Below are 21,905 nucleotides of genomic sequence, written 5' to 3'. Positions count from 1 at the left end.
CAAACAGCCTCCCACCGGCCGGTACGCTCTCATAGAGAGGGGCTCCTCCAGGTGCCGTCAGCCGAACATTGTCGACTGGCAGCCCCTAGGGAGAGGGCCTTCTCTGTGGGGGCACCTACTATCTGGAACGAGCTCCCCCTGGAGATTCGGAGGATCCTGGATCTGCGCACTTTCCGCCGTGTTTTGAAGACACTCCTATTCCAGCAGGCTGGCCTGGCCTAATTTTTTCCCCTTCTTTTAAATTTTTAAACTCAAATTTTAATTTGTTTTAAATTATTGGGAGTTTTAAATTGTCTCGGGCAAAAATTATTTAATTGGGTTTTAATCATGTCTTAACTTTTGTATTTATGTGTTTTATTTCGTGCCTGTTCACCACCCTGAGTCCTTCGGGAGTAGGGCGGTATACAAACTTAATAAAATGAAATGAAAAAAAATGAAAAGCATATGATTGTTAATTGTTTTACCCTGTATTTTGTTCTGGGAAGTCCGGGGGGGGGGTAGGGGGGGAAGGAAGGGAGGGGGGGCAGGGGAAATATTTGAATGTTTTTTTTTCTTTTTGTAAAACTTTTCAATAAAAAAAGAGAAATTTTTACCCCAATGTACTAAAGGCTGGATGCCCACAGTCCCCAGAAGCTAGAAGGAAGACGGAAGCAGAGGGAGCAAGAAAGGCGGAGAAGGAAGAAACATTGGCACAGGCCCAAAGGGGAGCTTGGATTACTCAAGAAGATTTAATACAACTTTTAACTACTGCTCAAGCTTTGGAGGTATTCGATAAAATAGAAGAACCTAAGGATCAAAGATAGACCCAAGCAGCAGCCAAGCGTCAAGAAGAATTAAGATTGCAGCAACTACAGATGATGCAAGAAACTACAAAAACAGAAGCAGTGGGAGGAGCAAGACCAAAAAGTAAAATGCATGGAGCTTTCCAGCAGATGCTCCAAAAGCTTCAGGTGGCCAAGTATGGCAACTAGATTTCTGACTTGGAATGTTAATGGCCTAAATTCACCACAAAAGAGGAGAAAAATATTTCATTATTTGAAACAGTTTAAAAATGATGTAATCTGTTTACAAGAGACTCATATTAGAAGTAAAGATCAAAAATATTTAATAAATGCAAGGCTAGGTATACATTTTGTTGCATCTGCTCCCGAGAAGAAGAATGGTATAGTTATATACCTAAAAAAAGACTTAATTGCCAAATTAATTGAAGCAGATGATCAAGGAAGATTTATAGCAATTGAACTTTTAACAAAAGGAGAAAAAATACTTTTAATTGGAGTATATGAACCGAACCAACAACAGGAAAAATTTTATAAGCTCTTACATTCCAAGTTACTACAATGGGATTACAAATCATGCATTTTATTGGGCAATTGGAATGGAGTTTTGGACACTAAAAAAGATAAGGGGCTCTTGCAAAATATCTCAACACGTGCTAGATTGCCAAAATCATTTTTTGAAATGATGGATGATATGGAGTTTAGCGATATCTGGAGAGAGAGGAACCCTGAAGAAAAAGACTACTTTTTTCTCTGATAGACATCAATCTTTCTCTAGGATTGATTTCATATTAATTACTAATGATCTTTTTTTCTAGGGTGAAGAAGACGAAGATCTGCCCAAGAGTTTTAATGGATCATAGTCCAGTTTGGATGGAATTAGAGTATGGAATGGGATTTAAGAGGTCTTGAAGGTTAAATGAAAATCTGTTTAGATATGAGGAAAATGTAAAAGAATGTAAAAAATTAATGAAATATTTTTTTATTATAAATATGCATAAGGGTACGTCTATGGAAATGGTTTGGGATGCAAGTAAAGCATGTATGAGAGGTATTTTGATATATCTGAATAATAAACATAGACGTAAACAGAGGAAAAAAAGGAAGGACTTAGAAGAGGAAATTAAAAAAAAAGAACAAGCTTTGATATTGAACCCAGCAGACAAGAAAATAAAAGAGGCAATTAACTTACTGCAAGGGCAATTTAATATGCTAATGGCAGATCAGGTTGCAACTAATTTGCAATATGCTAAACATAATACTTTTTGCAATGCTAATAAACCAGGGAGATGGTTAGCATATCTGTTAAGGAAAAAACAAAAGTCACGGACCATAGAGAAAATAGAATATAAAGGTAAAGAGGTTTATCAGCAAAACATGATTAAAAAAGCATTTTTAGAATTTTATACAAGGTTGTATGCTAGTGATAAAATTCAAAGTATAAATGTAGATAGATACTTACAGAAAGAGAATATTCCTATAATTACAAGAGAGCAAAGGGAGCATTTAAATCAACCAATAACTTCCGAAGAGATCATGCTTGCAATTAAGCAGTTGAAAGTGGGTAAAGCCCCTGGGACGGATGGTTTGACAGCTGCTTATTATAAACACATGCAGTTAGAAATGGTGGGACCACTCAAAGAGTTATTTACTAACATACGATCTGGAGGAGATGTACCCTCATCCTGGAGGACAGCTTTTATTTCTCTGATTCCAAAGGAGGAGCAAGACCACACTCAGCCAAAAAATTATAGGCCTATATCACTTTTAAATACAGGTTACAAGATTTTTGCTAAAATACTAGCAAATAGGTTAATGACAGTCATGCAACAAATGATTCATAATGATCGAACTGGTTTTATAAATGGTAGACAAATGAAGAGTAATGTAAGGCAAGTGGTTAACCTACTAAAGTATTTGGGGAAGAACAACCAATTCCCTGCGGTGCTAATATTTCTTGATGTGGAGAAAGCATTTGATCGATTGAATTGGCATTTCTTATTGAAAATAATAGAAAAGATGCAGTTTGGAGAATATTTTACACAATCTATTAAGGCAATATATCAGAAACAAACAGCACAAATAATAATTAATGGTAGTTTAACAGATACTTTTAATACAGAAAAAGGAACAAGACAAGGATGTCCCTTGTCTCCATTATTGTTCATCTTGACTTTGGAATTTTTGTTGAGTAAGATGCGTGGATCGGACAAAATAAATGGAATTAAAATTAGGCAGTATGATTACAGAGTACGAGCATTCGCAGATGATTTGGTTGTTACTTTAACCCAACCATTACAGTCGGTTGTAGGTTTAATGGATATAACTAAGCAATATGGGCAAGTATCTGGATTTAAAATAAATGCAGTGAAAATGAAGATAATAACTAAAAACATGACTACAAATCAAAAAGATGAATTAGAAAGATTAACAGGATTTGAAATAGTAAAAAAAGTTAAGTATTTGGGGGTTTATATTATGACATCAAATGCGAAATTATTCACGCATAACTATGATCCGTGGTGGCAAAAAATACAGAGAGAGATGGAAAATTGGAAAAAATTACAGTTATCCTTGTTAGGAAGAATAGCAGCAGTAAAAATGAATGTTTTGCCTAAGTTTTTGTTTCTTTTTCAAATGATACCAATACTTTAAAAAGATGAAAATTTGAAGATGGCAGAAGAGTATTAATAATTTTGTCTGGGCAGGGAAGAAACTGAGAATAAAACAAAAAATATGCAGGATATACGTGAAACAGGAGGTCTCAAAATGCCCAACTTAAGACTATATTATGAGGCAGCTGCCCTATCAGCAATGAGTGATTGGATGAACTCAACAGAAAAAAGAATATTGAATATTGAGGGATATGATTTGGTTTACGGGTGGCATGCTTATTTACTATATGATAAGAAAGTGGATAAGACTTTTAAAAGTCACATATTAAGGAATACTTTATTGCGTGTCTGGAAAAAGTATAAGTATAAACTAAATGAGAAGTTACCAATGTGGGCAATACCCAGACACGTGATAGAGAATATAAGTGTAGAGCAAAAACAAGATGTGATTACATATAAAGAGCTTCTTAACAAGGAAAGAAGTATACTAAAACTAAAATCTTTGAATCAACTAAGAGAAGGAAGGATAATTCAAACATGGTTTCTATACGTACAGTTCCAAGCTAGATGGAGAGAAAGTCAGAAAATTGGTATTTTGCAAAATGAAGAGAACTTGGTAAAACAGATTAGAGATCAAAGTCAAATGCATATAAAAAGGTTGTATAATGCATTGGTAGAAATAGATTCGGAAATGGAGTTAGTTAAGGACTCTATGATTAAGTGGGCACAAAATATTGAAGAACCAATAATGATGGAAACGTGGGAAAAAATATGGGTTAGAAATGTGAAGTTTACGCAAGCCCAAAACTTAAGAGATAATTTTTATAAAATGTTTTATAGATGGCATCTAGATCCTAAAAAGCTAGCCTGTATGTATCCAAGTGTGCAACCCAAATGTTGGAGATGTGAATGTGATGATGCCACGTATTATCATATATGGTGGACATGTAAAAAAATTAAGGCATTTTGGATAAAAATATGGTGGATTATTCAAAATATTTTCAAAAAGAAGATAAAATTTACTCCACAGTTCTTCTTGTTAGGTATAATTACAGATTGTACTGTTATAGAGACTAAGTTGATTTTAAATTTAATAACAGCAGCCAGACTTTTGGTGGCGCAGTATTGGAAGAAGGAAGACTTGCCTACTATTGAAGAATGGACATTAAAAGTAGTGAACTTAGCAGAGATGGCCAAAATTTCAGCGTACTTGAAGGATCATTCAAATGAAAGATATACATCGGAATGGAGAAGATGGATTGACTATATTCAAAACAAATATCGGACTAAAAAGCTTCAAATAGCTTATAATGAAACCAACTATTTCTTTTTGAATTATGTTTTGTTAGTTGAAAGGGGAGATAAAAAGCAAGAGGGAATCAAGAGCCTACAGAAAGTTAGCATATTTTAGTTTATGTTTCTTAAATGTTACACCCTGTATTTGCTCTGGGAAGTCCGGGGTGGGGGAGGGGGTTGGAGGGAGAGGATGGGCGATGGGTGGTGGGGGGAGGAGGGGAGGAGCAACAGGGAAAAATTGTTGTGATATTTGATAAAACTTTTTAATAAAAAATAATCATAATAATATTCTTTTCTCAGAGAGCCAAAGCCACCTTGCCCTGAAGCTGCGATGAGGTGACTGGGAGGCATCTCCAGTTTTGGATGGTGTCTGATTGGATCATGTGATGGACATGTGGGTGCAGGGGGAAGGGGCTTGAACTTTCTTTTGGGTGGGGAAAACCTGGAAACTTTCGGATTCGGGTTTTCCCAGATGTGCCAATATGACATTGCTAATAAAATGGAACATTTAGAAAATTCAAGCTTCGGAGTCTTCTTTCATTGGGGGTGTTACTTGGAACCCTGACACTTAGGTTGATGATGCTTAATTCTAATACTGCCTGTCTTCTAATGTTAAGGAAGAAATCTGTAACCGTGAACCCTGCCTAATGTTAAGAATAGGACCTGTTTGTAATTTACTTTTCTTTTAGATCTCCATGTATTAATCACAAATTGGAAGTGTTTTTAAAATTGCTCATGTAATAGTGAAATTTCATTTGCCCTAGAAATATCAACTTTGGGGTGATATTTGAGACAAAGGGTTTGGAAATTGATAATTGGCCAACTGTATCATTGGGTAAGTATGGAATACATAAATATGTAATCATTGGGTAAATATGGAAAAGTCCTTCAACGGAATGTTGTTATGACTAAATTTGTATGGTTCCAACAACTGGAATTGAGTCCTTCAATCAATTGTGAGATACAGCTTGGTCTAACTCCTCAGGAAAAGCTCGGATCTGAAAATTGTGTGCGGTTTGGGGTTTCCATAACCAGGGAAACGTGAATATGTGTTTCTTTCAAAATCTGAGCTCTGTGTCAAAAGACTTTTTTATATATATACCTGCCCTTCCATATTCATGTAAGACACCGAGAACCTTTATACTTTGAAGTGCCTTTGTTTACTAAACAAACAGCAGGCAGTATTTATTTATTTATTTGATAATATTTATATGCTGCCCTTCTCCCGAAGGACTCGGGGTGGCTCACAGCAATAAAACAAAACAATAAATAATGCTAAAAATCCAATTTAAATCCCCAAATGAAAACTATAGCTCCCAAACAGATCAGAAGATTTGCTGAAAAAGCCATGTCTTCAGGTCACTGCGGAAAGAGTGGAGGTCAGGGGCTGTCCAGAGCCCAGTGAGTAACTCGTTCCAGAGGGTCGGTGCGGCCACAGAGAACGCCCTCATCCTGGGCGCCCCCAACCGACATTGCCTGGCTGATGGCACCCGGAGGAGGGCAGTCCTATGTGAGCGCACTGGGCGGTGGGAGGCCGGTAGGAGGTGGTCCTGCAAGTACCCTGGGCCGATGCCATGAAGGGCTTTATAGGTAAGCACCAGCACCTTGAAGCGGATCCGAAGGACCACCGGCAGCCAGTGCAGCTCACTATGATGTCCCCCTTGGACAACTCCACAGATTCTTCCTCAGAAGTGAGCTCATTCCTGGCAGGTCAAAAACTAGGTTCATTAATGGCTCTAAACACCTGGCCAAAAGATTTTTAGACTTTCCCCAGGTTCAGCTGGGGAAAGTTTTCCAAAAACGACTCTAAAATCATCTCTTTGCTGTATAGTACAAAAGATTACAAAAAATAAAGATTTTTTTCTTTGCTAAGTGGGAAAGATGTGATGTTTTTTTCTTTTTAAATGCACTGAAGAGGATCCCACCCACTGACTGGTAAACTTGTTTCAAACATATGTCTATTTGTTTATTTATTTAGTCAGTCAGTCCTATACGATAATAAAATCTCATTTCTTCTCTTGTCCTTCCCTAGTTTCATGACCATTTAAATTGTTAATTAATTTATTTTACATTTTGATAATTATCTTTAGTTAGTCTCACATTTTCTGTATGTTTATTTCTTTTGATTTTAAATAATCTTAATTGTCAAAACAAGCATACAAACTCAATAATAACTGCAATAAATAATTAAGTGTTATGAGCCTAAGAAACTACTTCATGATCAGATACCGACTTTTATCATTAAATGTTCCTTAGTATTTAGATCTGGTCTCAGGATGATAATGTAGCACTTGGGGAAGAAGATGCAGCCCAGGAGGCCAGCCCCAGAAGCCAAGATGGAGAAAACCTGCACGGCCACCATGTATTTCCCTTTGGTGCTCAAGTAGGTGGGCAGGAAGGAGATCCAGACGCTGCAGAAGACCAGCATGCTGAAGGTGATCAGTTTGGCTTCGTTGAAGGCCCCAGGCAGGTTCCTGGCCAGGAAAGCCACTGTGAAGCAAATGGCAGCAAGGAAACCCATGTAGCAGAGAACCACATAAAACATGGTCACAGAGCCTTCATTGCATTGAAGGATGATCACTCCTGATTGGGAGTGCAGGTCAAAATCAGGAAACGGAGGAGAAACTCCCAGCCAGATTGCACAAATGACAATTTTTCCAGCAGAGCCAGAAAGGATGATGGAGTTGGCCAAGCTCTTCCCCAACCATCTCCTCACTCTGTTCCCTGGTTTCGTGGCCAGGAAGGCCAGCACTACCATGATTGTTTTGGCTAATACACAAGACACAGCTACTGAAAAGGTGATGCTGAACATTGTTTGTCGGAGAAGGCAGTGGCTTTCCTTGGTCGGCCAATGAAGAAAAAGGAGGACAAGAAGCAAAGCAAGAGGGAAACCAGGAGGATGTAGGACAGGTCACGGTTGTTAGCTTTGACAATGGGAGTTTCTAGGTATTTAAGGAATATGACTAAAACAAGGCCTGTTGTTAGAAACAAGAGTACAGCAAAGGAGACCAGGATGATGCCCAGATGTTCTTCCTAGGACAGGAAGGTTATTCTTTTGGGGATACATTGGATTCTGTCATCAGTGGGATATTTGTCATCTGGGCACTTGGTGCATTTTTCAGTATCTGAGAAAAGAGTAAGTAATATTATTTTTATAGTCTCTCCTTTCACATTCCAAGAAAGACCTTCTTTGGATGACAGCTGATACCGAGAGACAGGAAAGCCAGAGTTCCTCTGGTGTCACTCACCTTCCTGTGTGGAGATGGTCCCCTCCGGACAAGGAATACAATCGTAGCAGCAAATTGGTTCTTCTTTCCGAGCCCGTTTTACAAATCCAGGTTGACAATTGTCCACACATTTGGACTCAGGCAGAGACTAAGCAGAAAAACAACATTCATTCTAAAATATCTGCCAAATTCTTATTTATTAGATTGATTGATGATTAAAATAAAATGAAACTGTGCTTAAGAAAGAAACTTCTGAGCAATAGATCAGGAAAACATAAAATATTGCAAAGCCACTCCCGTTTGAAAATCACCCAAATCTTTGTTCCACTTAAGATATGAAGAAAAAAATCTTCACCAACTAGGGCTGTCAACCTCAAATGAGGTATTATTGAGTTATATCTGCTTTTTTATATTTTCAATTCATACAGCTGCCATGGTGGTGAAATAAGACTAACAATTACTGCCTAGTTTCTAGAACTATAGTGAGGATGAGTGGGGATGAAATCATGAGAACATGTCACTTAAAAAGGGTAAGCCAGGCATGTTTTCCTGCAGCCCATGGGACATGAGCATGAACCCTGTGTGGGAAAGGGATATTTCTAAGGACAAGTGAGAGTTTTAAGACAAGGTCGTTTCCATTGAAGAATTACAGTTTTGTTGTTAGTCACTACTTGTGTCCAACTCTAAGGCCAAGTGAGCAGGGATGGGTTGTAAATTTTTTACTACTGGTTCTGTGGGCGTGGCTTATTTTGTGGGCGTGGCTTGATAGTCATGGGATACTGGGTGTGGCTTGATGGTCATGTGACTGGGTGGGTGTGACCAACTCAATGTCACTCATGTCAAGGGGTGCCTCGCTTGGCTCCTCCCCTCCCAGCCATTCCTTGTCACACCCAGCCTCAACATATCTATAGTTCTGTAAAAATGTTGTTCACCTTTTTTCAACTTTATTATCTACATACTATAGATGTACTTTCATGGGCCACTGAAAGGAGGAAATGGCTCCCATGCTTTGCCCAAGAGTGTGATAGACAACAGGCTTTTAAGAGGCTGCCAGAGAGAAGAGGGGGCAATGTATTTTCCAAAACCCCAGAAGGCAAAACAAGAAGCTGTTATGTATTGTTACATTTCAGCGGGAGTTTCAAATTTGCCTTAGTTGCTGATTGGCTGACAGCCCCTCCAGGATTGTATATAAGGAGGGCTGCAGCCTCAGAGTTTTTATTGAAGTCTCACTGTATATTAATCACTTGCTTGCTTGTGCCTCTCGTTATTCCCGCGCTACAACATTGGCGACGAAGGTGGGATAGAGGCCACAAGAAGCGAACCAGTGAGACCACAAGCTTCAGCTAGGCATCGAGGCGAACAGCAGGAGGCATACCAAACATGTCCGCCTACGTTCCGCCCAAGACTTTTGACCCGGCCCGTGAAAAATGGGTCTCATACCTAACGAGGTTTGAGTGCTCGCTCAAAGCCAGCGACATGCAAGGACTCTCCACTAATTGGAAGAGAGCTCCTTTTCTAAGCCACTGCGGACCGGATGTGTTCGAGATGGCGGAGTCAGTTTGTGAGCCAACGCCGGTCCAGACCGTTCCCTGGGACACATTGATGGCAACCCTTTGGGCTCACTATGCTCCCGTGCCCTCCAAGTTCATGCAGCGATACGAATTCAGACAACGCGTGCAACGAGAGGGAGAATCGGTCAGCGCTTACATGGCAAGCCTGCGTAAAGCCGCAACGCATTGCGACTATAGAGACTTGGACAATGCGCTGCTCGAACAGTTAATTTGTGGTGTCCGAGACACAAGACTGCAAAGGCGACTGCTCGCTAAGTCTGATCTAACACTTGTCGGAGCCCTAGACGAGGCCAGGGCTCATGAAGCCTCCACGAAAGTCGCAGAAGCGTTGCAGCGCCCACTGATCAGCAAGGACACCCCCAAGTCTACACCAGTGCATAGGGAAGATACCAGATCCAGCTCGGAATCCGAGTCCGATGAGGACGTCTTACACACAGAGCACCAAAAGAAAGATGCAGACAGCCCCCGGCGAAGCTGCCCCAGCTGTGGCGGGAATCACGATAGACTGTCCTGCAAATACAGAGAGGCCATTTGCAGGCATTGCGAGAAGAAAGGGCACTTGGCACAAGTCTGCAGAGCCATACTACCCAGAAAACACCAACCACGTGACCGCCGCAGCCAACCAGAATCAACGTGCCAAAAACAACCAATCAAAGAGGGCGGCGCTAGAAACTGGCGCGAATTTGAACCGCGAGATGTCCGCAGCACACACGTCGACCAGGCCAGCACGGTGATCGAAGACAAGGTCTGCACGGTGGTCGAAATTAACTGCAAACTATGTACAATGGAAATTGACACCGGATCAGCCCTTTCCATAATGTCATGGGTGACCCTGAAGACCATTCTGCCATCGTTCCGGAAGGACCAGCTATCCAGACAAAGAGTGCGCATCCTAGACTACCAGGGAAACCGAGTTCCCGTTGAAGGCATAGGCACGTTCCGAATCACCTATGGAGACTTCGAAAAAGACCTGCCGCTAACCATCGTCACGAAGCAGCTGCCCAGCCTTCTGGGCATAGGGTGGTTCCGAGCCCTTGGCATGGGTTTCACCGGCGTCCACCAAATGCTCGAGCCGTCATTGAAGGACAGCCTCCTGAACGAGTTCCAGGACGTCTTCGGGGACATGTTGGGCAAGTATGTGGGAACCCCTATCTCCCTAAATCTAGACCCCAACATGGCCCAAATAAGACTAAAAGCCAGACAGGTGCCCTTTGCATTGAAGCCAAAGATCGATGCAGAACTGGACAAATTAATTAAACAAGGGGTGTTGGTCCCTGTTGACCACACAAAGTGGGAGACCCCCATAGTGACCCCAGTTAAATCTGATGGCTCAATCAGAATTTGCGCCGACTACAAGTGCACGATCAACAAGGCTTTGCAGCCGAGCGCCTATCCGGTGCCGATTGTGGACCATCTACTACACTCCCTGGGGCCCGGAAAATTTTTTGCCAAATTAGACCTAGTACAGGCCTATCAACAATTACCCGTTGATGACACCACGGCAGAGGCGCAAACAATTGTGACTCACAGGGATGCATTCAAATGCACCAGGCTCCAATTCGGGGTGAGCATCGCACCTGGCCTTTTTCAGAGCACCATGGAGCACCTGTTGCAAGGACTCCCAGGGGTGGTGCCCTATTTTGACGACGTTTTAATCAGCGCCCAAAATGAACAACAACTGGGGGACAGAGTGAGGAACGTCCTGACCAGATTTAGAGAAGCGGGACTTAAACTTAAGAGGAACAAATGCATGATCGCTGTTCCCTCTGTTGAATTTCTGGGGTACAAGGTTGACAGCGCAGGCATCCACCCCACCGAGAGTAAAGTAAGGGCCCTCAAGAGCGCACCCGCCCCCAAATCCAAATCGGAGCTCCAAGCCTTCCTTGGATTGCTCAATTTCTATTCAATGTTTTTAAAAGACAAGGCCACCGTCGCGGATACCTGCACAAACTGTTGGGAAAGAATGTTCCATGGGTGTGGGGCAAGGCAGAGGCAGCCGCATTTGAGGCCGTAAAAAAACTCTTGTCAGAGGACAGCTTCCTCATTCAATATAACTCGGCGCTACCGCTCATATTGGTCTGTGACGCCTCCCCCTTCGGAGTTGGTGCCATCCTAGGCCATAGACTGCCGAACGGCCTAGAGGCGCCCATTGCATTTTACTCTCACACTCTGTCCAGCGCATAGCGTAACTATAGTCAATTGGACAGAGAGGCTCTGGCTGCAATTGCGGGTGTTAAGAAATTTCATGAATACCTCTATGGCCGTCAATTCGAACTTGTGACAGACCACCGGCCCTTGCTAGGACTTTTGGCCGGTGACAAGCCCACCCCCGCTGCCCTGTCCCCCCGATTGACCAGATGGGCCATTTTTCTGTCGGCCTATTCGTACCAGCTTGTCCATCGACCTGGACGGACCCTGGGCCACGCGGATGCCCTCAGCCGCTGTCCCCTTCCCAAACTGCTTGTCAACCCTATGCCTGAAGCCCCCGTTCTTTTGATCGATGCTGTGACTTTGGGACCGGTCTCCTCTTGCGAGGTGGCTAAAGCCTCTGCGAGGGACCCTGTGATCTGCACTGTGATGGGGTGGGTCCTTAAGGGGTGGCCTCCCAAGGTGGACGGTGGGGAATTTCAGGCTTTTGTGAACAAACTGTTTATGCAAGGGGGTTGTTTGTTGTGGGGCGATAGGGTGGTGGTCCCTACGAAACTGCGAACGAGGGTTTTGGAGTTGCTGCATGAGGGGCACCCGGGCATAGTTCGTATGAAAAGCTTAGCCCGCAGTTATGTCTGGTGGCCCAACATGGACCAAGACATCTCCGAGTGGGTGGGGAAGTGCAGGCCCTGCCAGGAATCTCGCCCCGATCCCCCAATAGCGCCCCTCCGAGAGTGGGAGAAGCCAAAGGGACCATGGGGGAGGATCCACATTGACTTTGCCAGGCCCTTCCATGGGCAAACATTTTTAATCATAGTCGATGCCTTTTCTAAATGGCTCGAAATCATACTTATGCCTTCAACCACAGCCGAAGCAGTCATTAAGGCTCTTCAGAAATTATTTGCCATCCACGGACTGCTGGATACCCTTGTATCCGATAACGATTTACAGCGACTCAATTTGAGAGCTACCTGGCCGGACTGGGCATCCGCCATGCCCTATCGGCCCCGTTCCATCCGGCTTCTAATGGCCTTGCTGAATGTTTCGTAAGAACAGCCAAGGAAGCATTGTCCAGGCTAGATGATGGGGACTGGCAGGCCAGGATAGACCAATTTTTGGCAGTTCAGCATGCCACACCATACACGGCCACAGGGAGAAGCCCAGCCGAACTCCTCATGGGCAGGAAACTTCGGTGCATTCTAGATAGATTTCACCCGAACTACTCGCACGAGAATTTTAAGGGAGAGACCACGGGACTAAGGCAGTTCCAAGTCGGGTCCCCGGTGTTCGCTTGTAATTATGCTAGCGGACCTCTGTGGTTTGCAGGAACCATAGTGGGCATAATGGGCCCTAAATCTTACACAGTAGACGTTGGGGTAGACAGAATCTGGAAATACCACATAGATCAGCTCCGGAGGAGGTTAGTCAGTGAAGCCGATCTCAATTTAGAAATCTCCGAACCTAACTACAACAACTTTCCGAAAACAGCTAACTCAAGCCCGGGTTCGAGGCAATACTTAGCTGACAAGCCCTGGTTCCAGCATTGCCCCAGCGAGTCGACACTCCCAGCCGGGGATAACCACGCCCCGGACAAAATCCAGGAGGTTCCATTGGCGGAGCCGGGAGAGACAGTAAGTCCCTCCGACCAGCTCGACGCCCCACCCAACAATGAACTGCGCAGGTCGACCAGAACGAGAACTCGCCCAGGTCACCTGCGAGATTTTGTGTGTAGTTATGTAAATATTTGAATGTCAGTGCCTTCTGGGAAGGGAGGGGTATTATGTATTGTTACATTTCAGCGGGAGTTTCAAATTTGCCTTAGTTGCTGATTGGCTGACAGCCCCTCCAGGATTGTATATAAGGAGGGCTGCAGTCTCAGAGTTTTTGCTGAAGTCTCACTGTATATTAAAGAGCTGTTGTCACTTGCTTGCTTGTGCCACTCGTTATTCCCGCACTACAACTGAAGCAATGGATGGAAACTGAACAAAGAGAGAAGCAACCTAAAACTAAGGAGAAACTTCCTGACAGTGAGAACTAATATAGGTGCAGAAATATTTCAGTCATAATTTCACATATAAAATAGCCATTCGTGCATATTGTTCAAAACAGTCATTAGTATTATGGTTGATGTTTATGGCTGAAGCCTAAAAGTCAAAGATCACAAGAGCGCTTCTTTCTCTGTATGTATACAAAGCATCACATACCAGGAATAGCATATTAAGATGGACTTGTGCAACCTGATGTACAAAATAAACACTCACATTTTTATGCTCTGGACTATAGACATTGAACGCATGTAAATCCCTGAAAACTATGTGGTAGCCCTTGGCAAAAGAAAGGAAATAAAATCACTCTAGGTGTAGGGATCCTATCCTTTCGGTTTTAATTTGAAATTGGTTTTAACTGGGTTGTTTTAAATTGAGAGCTGAAATTATTTAATGTATTTTAAACTGTTTTTAAAATTTTATATCTTATGTTTTATCTCGGCTGTTCACCGCCCTGAGTCCTGTTCGAGAAGGGCAGTCTAAAAATCAAATAAATAAATAAATAATAAATAATAAATAAAATATTAACACATGATAAATAATGGAACAATTACAAATAATAGCATAGAATTTTCTCTCTCTCCCCCTTCCTTCCTTCCTCTTTCTTTCTTTCTTTCTTTCTTTCTTTCTTTCTTTCTTTCTTTCTTTCTTTCTTTCTTTCATCTATCTATCTATCTATCTATCTATCTATCTATCTATCTATCTATTGGCTCGATTTATATGCCGCCCTTCTCCGGAGACTCTGGGCGGCTTATAATGCATTAAGCAATAGCCTTCATACTTTTGTAAATACCTGCTTAATAGGGCTTTTGGCACCCCCTAAGTGGTGTTCTTTTTTATACAAAGTCAGTTTATTGCCCCCACAATCCGGGTCCTCATTTTACCTACCTCGGAAGGATGGAAGGCTGAGTCAACCTTGAGCCTGATGAATAAATAAAATAAATAAATAAATAATTTTATTTCTATACCGCCCTTCTCCCGAAGGACTCAGGGCGGTGTACAGCCAATTTAAAAACACAACACACAACAATAATTAAAAATTAAAATAATTACATAGATTTGGCCGATTTAAAACCCCAAACATTTAAAATACCCCAATTAAAATTATTAAGTTGATAGCCCTGCCTGGCGGAACAACAGGGTCTTCAGTGCGCAACGAAACACTCGGAGGTCGGAGATCTTGCGTATTTCCAGAGGCAGTTCATTCCACAGGGCTGGGGCTCCCACAGAAAAGGCCCTCCCCCTGGGTGTCGCCAGCCGACATAACTTGGCTGATGGCACCCTGAGGAGACCCTCTCTGTGGGAGCGGACTGGTCGGTGGGAGGCTATTGGTGGCAGAAGACGGTCTCGAAGGTACCCGGGTCCTATGCCATGGAGCGCTTTAAAGGTGGTAACCAACACCTTGAATCGCACCCGGAAGACCACTGGGAGCCAGTGCAGCTCGCGCAGGAGGGGTGTCACGCGGGCACAACGAGTTGCGCCCATAACCACCCACGCGGCCGCATTCTGGACCAGTTGGAGCCTCCGAGTGCTCTTCAAGGGGAGCCCCATGTAGAGAGCATTACAATAGTCCAGCCGGGAGGTGACAAGGGCATGAGTGACCGTGCGCAAGGCGTCCCGGTCCAGAAAGGGCTGCAACTGGCGGATCAGGCGAACCTGATAAAAGGCCCCCCTGGCCACGGCCGTCATATGCTCTTCTAAAGACAGCCGTGCGTCCAGGAGGACACCCAGATTGCGAGCCCTCTCTGTGGGGGGCAAAGATTCACCCCCAATAGTCAGCGATGGCACCTGCTGACTATATCGGGACGCCGGCAGCCACAGCCACTCGGTCTTGGACGGGTTGAGTCTGAGCCTGTTCCTCCCCATCCAGACCCGCACGGCCTCCAGGCAGCGAGACATCACATCAAGGGCATCGTTGGGGTGGTCTGGGGTGGAGATGTACAGCTGAGTATCATCAGCGTACAGATGACACTTCACCCCAAAACCACGGATGATCTCACCCAGTGGCTTCACATAAATGTTGAACAGAAGGGGCGAGAGGACCGACCCTTGTGGCACTCCCCATGCGAGATGCCTCGAGGTCGACCTCTGCCCCCCTGCCAACACGAACTGCGAGCGGTCGGAGAGGAAGGAGGAGAACCACCGCAGAACGGTGCCCCCTATTCCTAACCCTCTTAACCGCCGCAGCATGATACCATGGTCGATGGTATCAAAAGCCGCTGAGAGATCTAATAGGACTAGGACAGAGGAGCAACCCCTGTCCCGAGCCCTCCAGAGATCATCCACCAACGCGACCAATGCCGTTTCTGTGCTGTGCCCCTGCCTGAAGCCCGACTGGCACGGGTCTAGATAGATAGCTTCATCCAGGTGCCCGGGCAGTTGTCGTGCCACCACACTCTCAACAACCTTGGCCACAAAACGAAGGTTGGAGACCGGACGGTAGTTAGCTAATTCAGCCGGGTCCAGGGAAGGCTTCTTGAGGAGGGGCCTCACCACCGCCTCTTTCAAGGAGGCGGGAAAGGCACCCTCACTCAGAGAAGCAGTTATAATCCCCTGGAGCCAGCCTCGTGTAACCTCCCGGGAGGCCAGTACCAACCAGGAGGGACACGGGTCCAATAAACATGTGGCGGCACTAATCCTACCCAGAACCCTATCCACATCCTCGGGAGCCACAGGATCAAACTCCTCCCAGATAATATTCTCAAGGCCTGCCCCTGTCTCCTCCCCTGGACTCATCCAATCGGAGTCCAAGCCATCCCGAATCCGAGCGACTTTATCATGCAGGAATTGCACAAAATCCTCAGCGCGGCCTTGCAAGGGATCTTCCCGCACTCCCCCCCGAAGAAGGGAGTGGGTCACCCTAAACAGGGCGGCTGGGCGGTTCTCTGCAGATGCGATAAGAGCGGAAAAATGGTTAGATTTCGCCGCTTTTATCGCCACTAGGTAGGTCTTGATATAAGACCTCACCTGTGTCCGGTCGGAATCAGATTGACTAGTCCTCCAAATGCTCTCTAGGCGTCTTTTCCGACGCTTCATCTCTCTCAGCTCCTCAGAGAACCAAGGAGCCAATTGAGATCGGCATCGGGTCAGAGGCCGCAAAGGCACGACGCGGTCCAAAGCTCCGGTGGCCGCACTCTCCCAGGCGGCCACCAGCTCTTCAGTCGAGTCGTGTGCCAGAGTCTCAGGAAACGGCCCAAGCTCCGTCAGGAACCTTTCGGGGTCCATCAGGCGCCTGGGACGGAACCATTTGGTCGGTTCCGTCTCCCTGCGGCGGGGGAAAGCGGTCGGAAAGTCCAAGTGAAGGAGCGAATGATCTGTCCATGACAAGGGTTTGATGTCTAGGTCCCCTCTACCAAGATCATTCAACCACTGACCAGAGACAAAAATCAGGTCCAGAGTGTGTCCCCCTATGTGAGTCGGGCCTTGAACTAACTGGGTCAGGTCCATGGCCGTCATGGAAGCCATGAACTCCCGAGCCGCCTCTGACGCCTCACCCGCAGACGGAAGGTTGAAATCCCCCATGACAATAAGTCTGGGGGTGTCAACCGCCACCCCGGCAATGACGTCGAGTAGCTCGGGCAGGGTCGCTGCCACGTGGCAGGGAGCCAGGTACGCAGTCAGCAAACCCATCTGCACCCCACGGCCCCACTTCACAAAGAGGGACTCACATCCGGCTATCTGAGGAACAGTGGTCTCCCTCGGACAAAGACTCTCCCTAATAATCACCGCCACTCCCCCACCCCTCCCCTGGGCCCTTGGCTGATGAAATGCACAGAAACCTGGTGGGCACATTTCAACGAGGGGGACCCCCCCCCTCTTGGCCCAACCAGGTCTCCGTAATACCTGCCAGGTCCGCACCCCCCTCTAAAATAAGATCACAAATGAGGGGGGCTTTATTAACAACCGACCTGGCATTACACAACATCAGCCGCGGACCCTGGGCCTGAGACTCTGCACAACCCAGGACACGAGTCGCACATTGGGGGCCGGGGTGCGTAATTACTTGTAAACAGCGTGTGCGCACCCCCAGCACATGATATGGCCCCCTGCGCCCGTCATATCTGCCCCTCCCACTCATTGTTTCAATTACACAGCCCTTCCTATCGTCCCCCTGCTCCCCGGTTAAATTTCCTTTCACGACCCCTCTGTTGCAGCCAATCGACCCATCACCCCGCTCAGTTGCTATCTGAACCCCCCTGGGTCCACTTTTACAACCCCCTCCCTTCCTCCCGGGTCCCCTTAAAATTTTGGTTAAAAATTTAGCTAAAAAACCCCTCAACCCCCTTCTCGCACCATGCCACCTCTCGGGGTTCCAAAGCCCGTCATTAAGGTAGGCCCTTGATAGAGTGGAGGGCCAAACCTGCGAGAGGGGGGAGTCTCGCAGTGCACATAGCTCCGCCGCCGAGTACATCAAGTAAAATCAGAATGGGAAGGCAGTTTGGTAGGGTCCACAGAGTCCTAGGACAGAAGGTCTTTTTATAAGCAGCAACCCGGAATCCCCTGCTCTCTCACAGCAGCGGAAGGAGTTGGTTTATACAGTCAGCGGGAGAAAGTTTTTCCCAGCCACCCTCTCACAGTGGTTGGCCAGATGTCCAAAGGCAAGGAATTTGATGGTATCATCCCTTCTGATAAAAGATGGTTCAAACAGCCAACTTCCCTCAGGGTCCACAAAATACTGTCCAAGTCCCCATCTGCCGGGAGTTTCGATGGAAGTAATTAATATGATTTGATTTGAAGCGGGGTACAAATAAAGCTGCCCAGTAGTTGCCCAGTAATTCCGTAGGAGGATAGATGTATACACAAGGGAGAGGAGAGGAGAGGGGGAGGGGGGGAGGAAGGCTGACTCCCAGGCCGATAACAGGGCCAGAAAGGGGGGGGAGGAGGGGGAGGAGAGGCCACCCATGGAGGCCCCATCCCAGAGCCATCCACCGGACTCTCCAACCCCAGATCTTTCCATCCCCTCGTCATTTGAGCCATATCATGCCTCCGTTGGCGACCTCCGCTTCGCCTCTCCGCCAGCATCGAATGTCCAACAACCTCCACCTCACCCTTTTTCGCAGCCATTTTTATCCAGCTAAACATCCCCTCCCAATCGCTGCGCAGTGGCTGCCATTGCCGCTGCAACTCTGCAACTCCACCGCCAGTGCCAGAACGCCCTCAGTCCACCATCGGCACCATTGGTCCTGCCACGTCGTCGCCGCTGTTCTGACAGCCGCCGACCAGCGAGCGGGGAAGAAGCCGGCATCGCTGCAGCCAATTTCCCTAATCCTCCTCACGGGGCGCCTCGCGGCGCGCCTCGCGGCGTCCTGCAGCCTCCCGCGGCGTTCTTCTTTGCCTTCCCCTCACCCAAGCATTCCGGAGGGCAAAAAAGCCCTCAACGGGTTGAGGGGAAACTCTCCCGGGCGGGGGTGGGGCTGCCGATGGTACTGACAGCCCCAGGAGACTCCGAAACCCCCAAAATGCTGCCCGTCCTGACAGCGACTCAGGCCGGCATCGCCATGTTGGAGCATGTGCAGAAGGAGAAGGATATGAGATTTGAACTTTCAGTAATTGCAGACAGCTGGTGCTAGTTAACAGTACTTTAGTCTGCTGCACCAACAAGGCTCTATCTCTCTCATACACACACACTCTCTCTCTCTCCCTTCCTTTCTTTTTCTTTCTCTTTCTTTTTCTCTTTCTTTCTTGTCTCTCTCTCCCTTCCTCTCTGTCTCTCTCTTCTCTCATACAAACACTTTCTCTTTCTTTCTTTTTTCTGTCTCTCTCATGCACACAAACATACACTCCCTTTCTTTTTCTTTTTCTTTTGCTTTCTTTCTTGCATCTCTCCCCCTTCCGTCCTTCCTCTTTCTTTCTTTCTCTTTCTTTTTTCTTTCTTTGTCTCTTTTTCTTTCTTGTCTCTCTCTCTCTCCCCCTTCCTCTTTCTTTCTTTTTCTTTTTCTTTCTCTGTCTCATCTCTCTATCTCCCTTCCTCTTTCTTCTCTTTCTTTCTTTCTTTCTTTCTTTCTTTCTTTCTTTCTTTCTCTCTCTCTCTCTCTCTCTCTCTCTCTCTCTCTCTCTCTCTCTCTCTCTCTCTCTCTCTCTCTCTCTCTTTCACACATACACACACACACACACCTGGTCTGGGCACAAAGTATCTGTTGTTACAAAAGTTCTCATTTCTCTCTATAATACACCTGATATTAATCAATACCCTATCTCTCAACTACGTAAAGCCTATGCATATTTATTTGGCAGTAAGGCTACTCCCTTTCAGTAGGATTTAACCCTAATAGATACACATGATTGCGGGCAGACAGCTAGCTCCGTTGTTTAATAGGGTGTAAGTAAAATTTCTACATTAACAAAATTTATACCTAAACAACAGAATATAGGAGCAAAAAATCAAAGCAATTGTCTGAGCTATGCTTTTCTTCTTTAAAGGGAAGTACTACCCACTTTAACTAGACATTAAGACTCGTTAGTTTGGAATACCTGCACTGAACCTTGACAGTACTTCCTTTCCTTACAAACTAGCTCAACTTTGTTTCCTTTAAATCTTGCTTTTGTTACACACTGCCAGCTTTGGACCAAGAGCTCCATTTTTAGGGAAAGAGAGTGGACTGGAGGGTGGCTTTGGAAATAAAAGGGCAGCAAGGGAAAAGGGGAAAGGTGCGCTCTGGATTCCAGACTCCGAGGCTTCCCTGAGCCGGGAAGCCTTCTTTGTTCTCATTCTCCCAATTCCTTCCTTTCCCACTCCCGGATCCTTCTTCCCCCTTTTTCCCCCACTGGCTTACTTTTGCTTGAAACTCCTTTCAGGGTGGGAGGGAAAACCAAATAAAAACAGGAAGGAGGCAAGGACAGAAAATGGTGCATGGCTGCAAAACAGGAGGAGGGCATTTTTCAGCCGCTTTCTGGGACTAAAAAGTTGAAGGGACCCAATGAAGCAGCAACCGGCCAGGACTAAAATGACCTCCACTCCCACCCCAAACCATCCCATACTGCCTTCGTTTTCTCTCCCCGCCTCCGCTCTTCTCTCTCCTGGGAAGAAGGTGGCCAATCTTTCTTTTAAAAAAAGGCCCTGCTGCTGAGCAGAGAAAGAAGTAGCTGGGAAGGAAGTTGCTATGGAGTTAAAACAATGAAAAAATTGCCCTTCCCCTGTTCCTACCCTCCCTCTTTTTCTCCCCTCCAGTTTCTTTTAGCTTTGGCTCTGGTGCCGAAAGAGAGAATTCTCTTTTGTTTGTGAAGTCCTCCTCCATTTTTTCCCACCCAGCTGGAGAAAGACAGGAGAGGGCTGCTGCTGCTCCTATCAGTCCCAGCACAACAGCTGCATGCAATGCTGGCGGCTTCGGGAGGCGCTGGCCGGCAGGGAGATGGGAGCCGGACTGGCATCCTTTGTAGCCATGCAGCTGCAAAGCTTCCCGAGCTCCCCCCATCCCCCACCCCACCTGCTGCCCCAAATTGCACCCCATTGCGAGACGTGCATTTTACCAGAGAGTGACAGCTCCAGGTCATCTCTCAGCCATTGAGTGCAGGGAAACACTTTTCCACAGTAAAGAAAAACTTCTTGTGACTGCAAGGCAATTAAATTGTCACACTCAAGAGAAATTTTTCTTTACTTTGCAAGGTTTTTCCCTGCACACAACAGCTGAGAGACAACCCGGAGCTGCCAGTCTGCACTCTGCAAGGCGAGCAGCAGAGCAAGGGATCTGCCAGCTTCCTGTAATCTGCAGTTTATTTGAGAGCATTATGTTCATGAGTAAACTTGCTCACAAGTAAACTACAGAATAGAGGCAGCTGGCAGATCGCAGGCAGTGAAAGAAACCGCTGCCTCCTGCCTCTGTGCATCGAGGAGGCCGAGCAGCAGCGGGAAGAGCACAGGACGGGAGATGCAGGAAGTGGCTGCCAGCAATGCCCTCAAATGAACATGTTGTGGGTGGGGAGGCTCGACCCTCCCCCTTAGGAGCCTCAGTTTACTCGTGAGCACCTTTGGCCTTTCCCCCTTCCTCTCCCAGCCAATATTGCTCACAAGTAAACTTCAGCTAAGATCTCCCATGTGCTTCCCTCGCAGGCCAGACCAGCTGAGGAAAACGCACAGGAAGAACTCCAGTGCCACAATCTCCCGCATGCTCCCCTCCCTCCCCACACGCATCAGTCCACCACCCACTGCTGATATCACCTCTCCACCAGCTCTCCCTCCCCTGCTCACCCACTGGCCCATGCCCTTCAGCCTTACCTTTGCCAGCAG

Source organism: Pantherophis guttatus, chromosome 2 (genome assembly GCF_059756535.1).
Source record: "Pantherophis guttatus breed Tessera chromosome 2, ASM5975653v1, whole genome shotgun sequence".
Classification (NCBI taxonomy): domain Eukaryota; kingdom Metazoa; phylum Chordata; class Lepidosauria; order Squamata; family Colubridae; genus Pantherophis; species Pantherophis guttatus.
Note: the sequence above shows the minus strand (reverse complement) of the source record.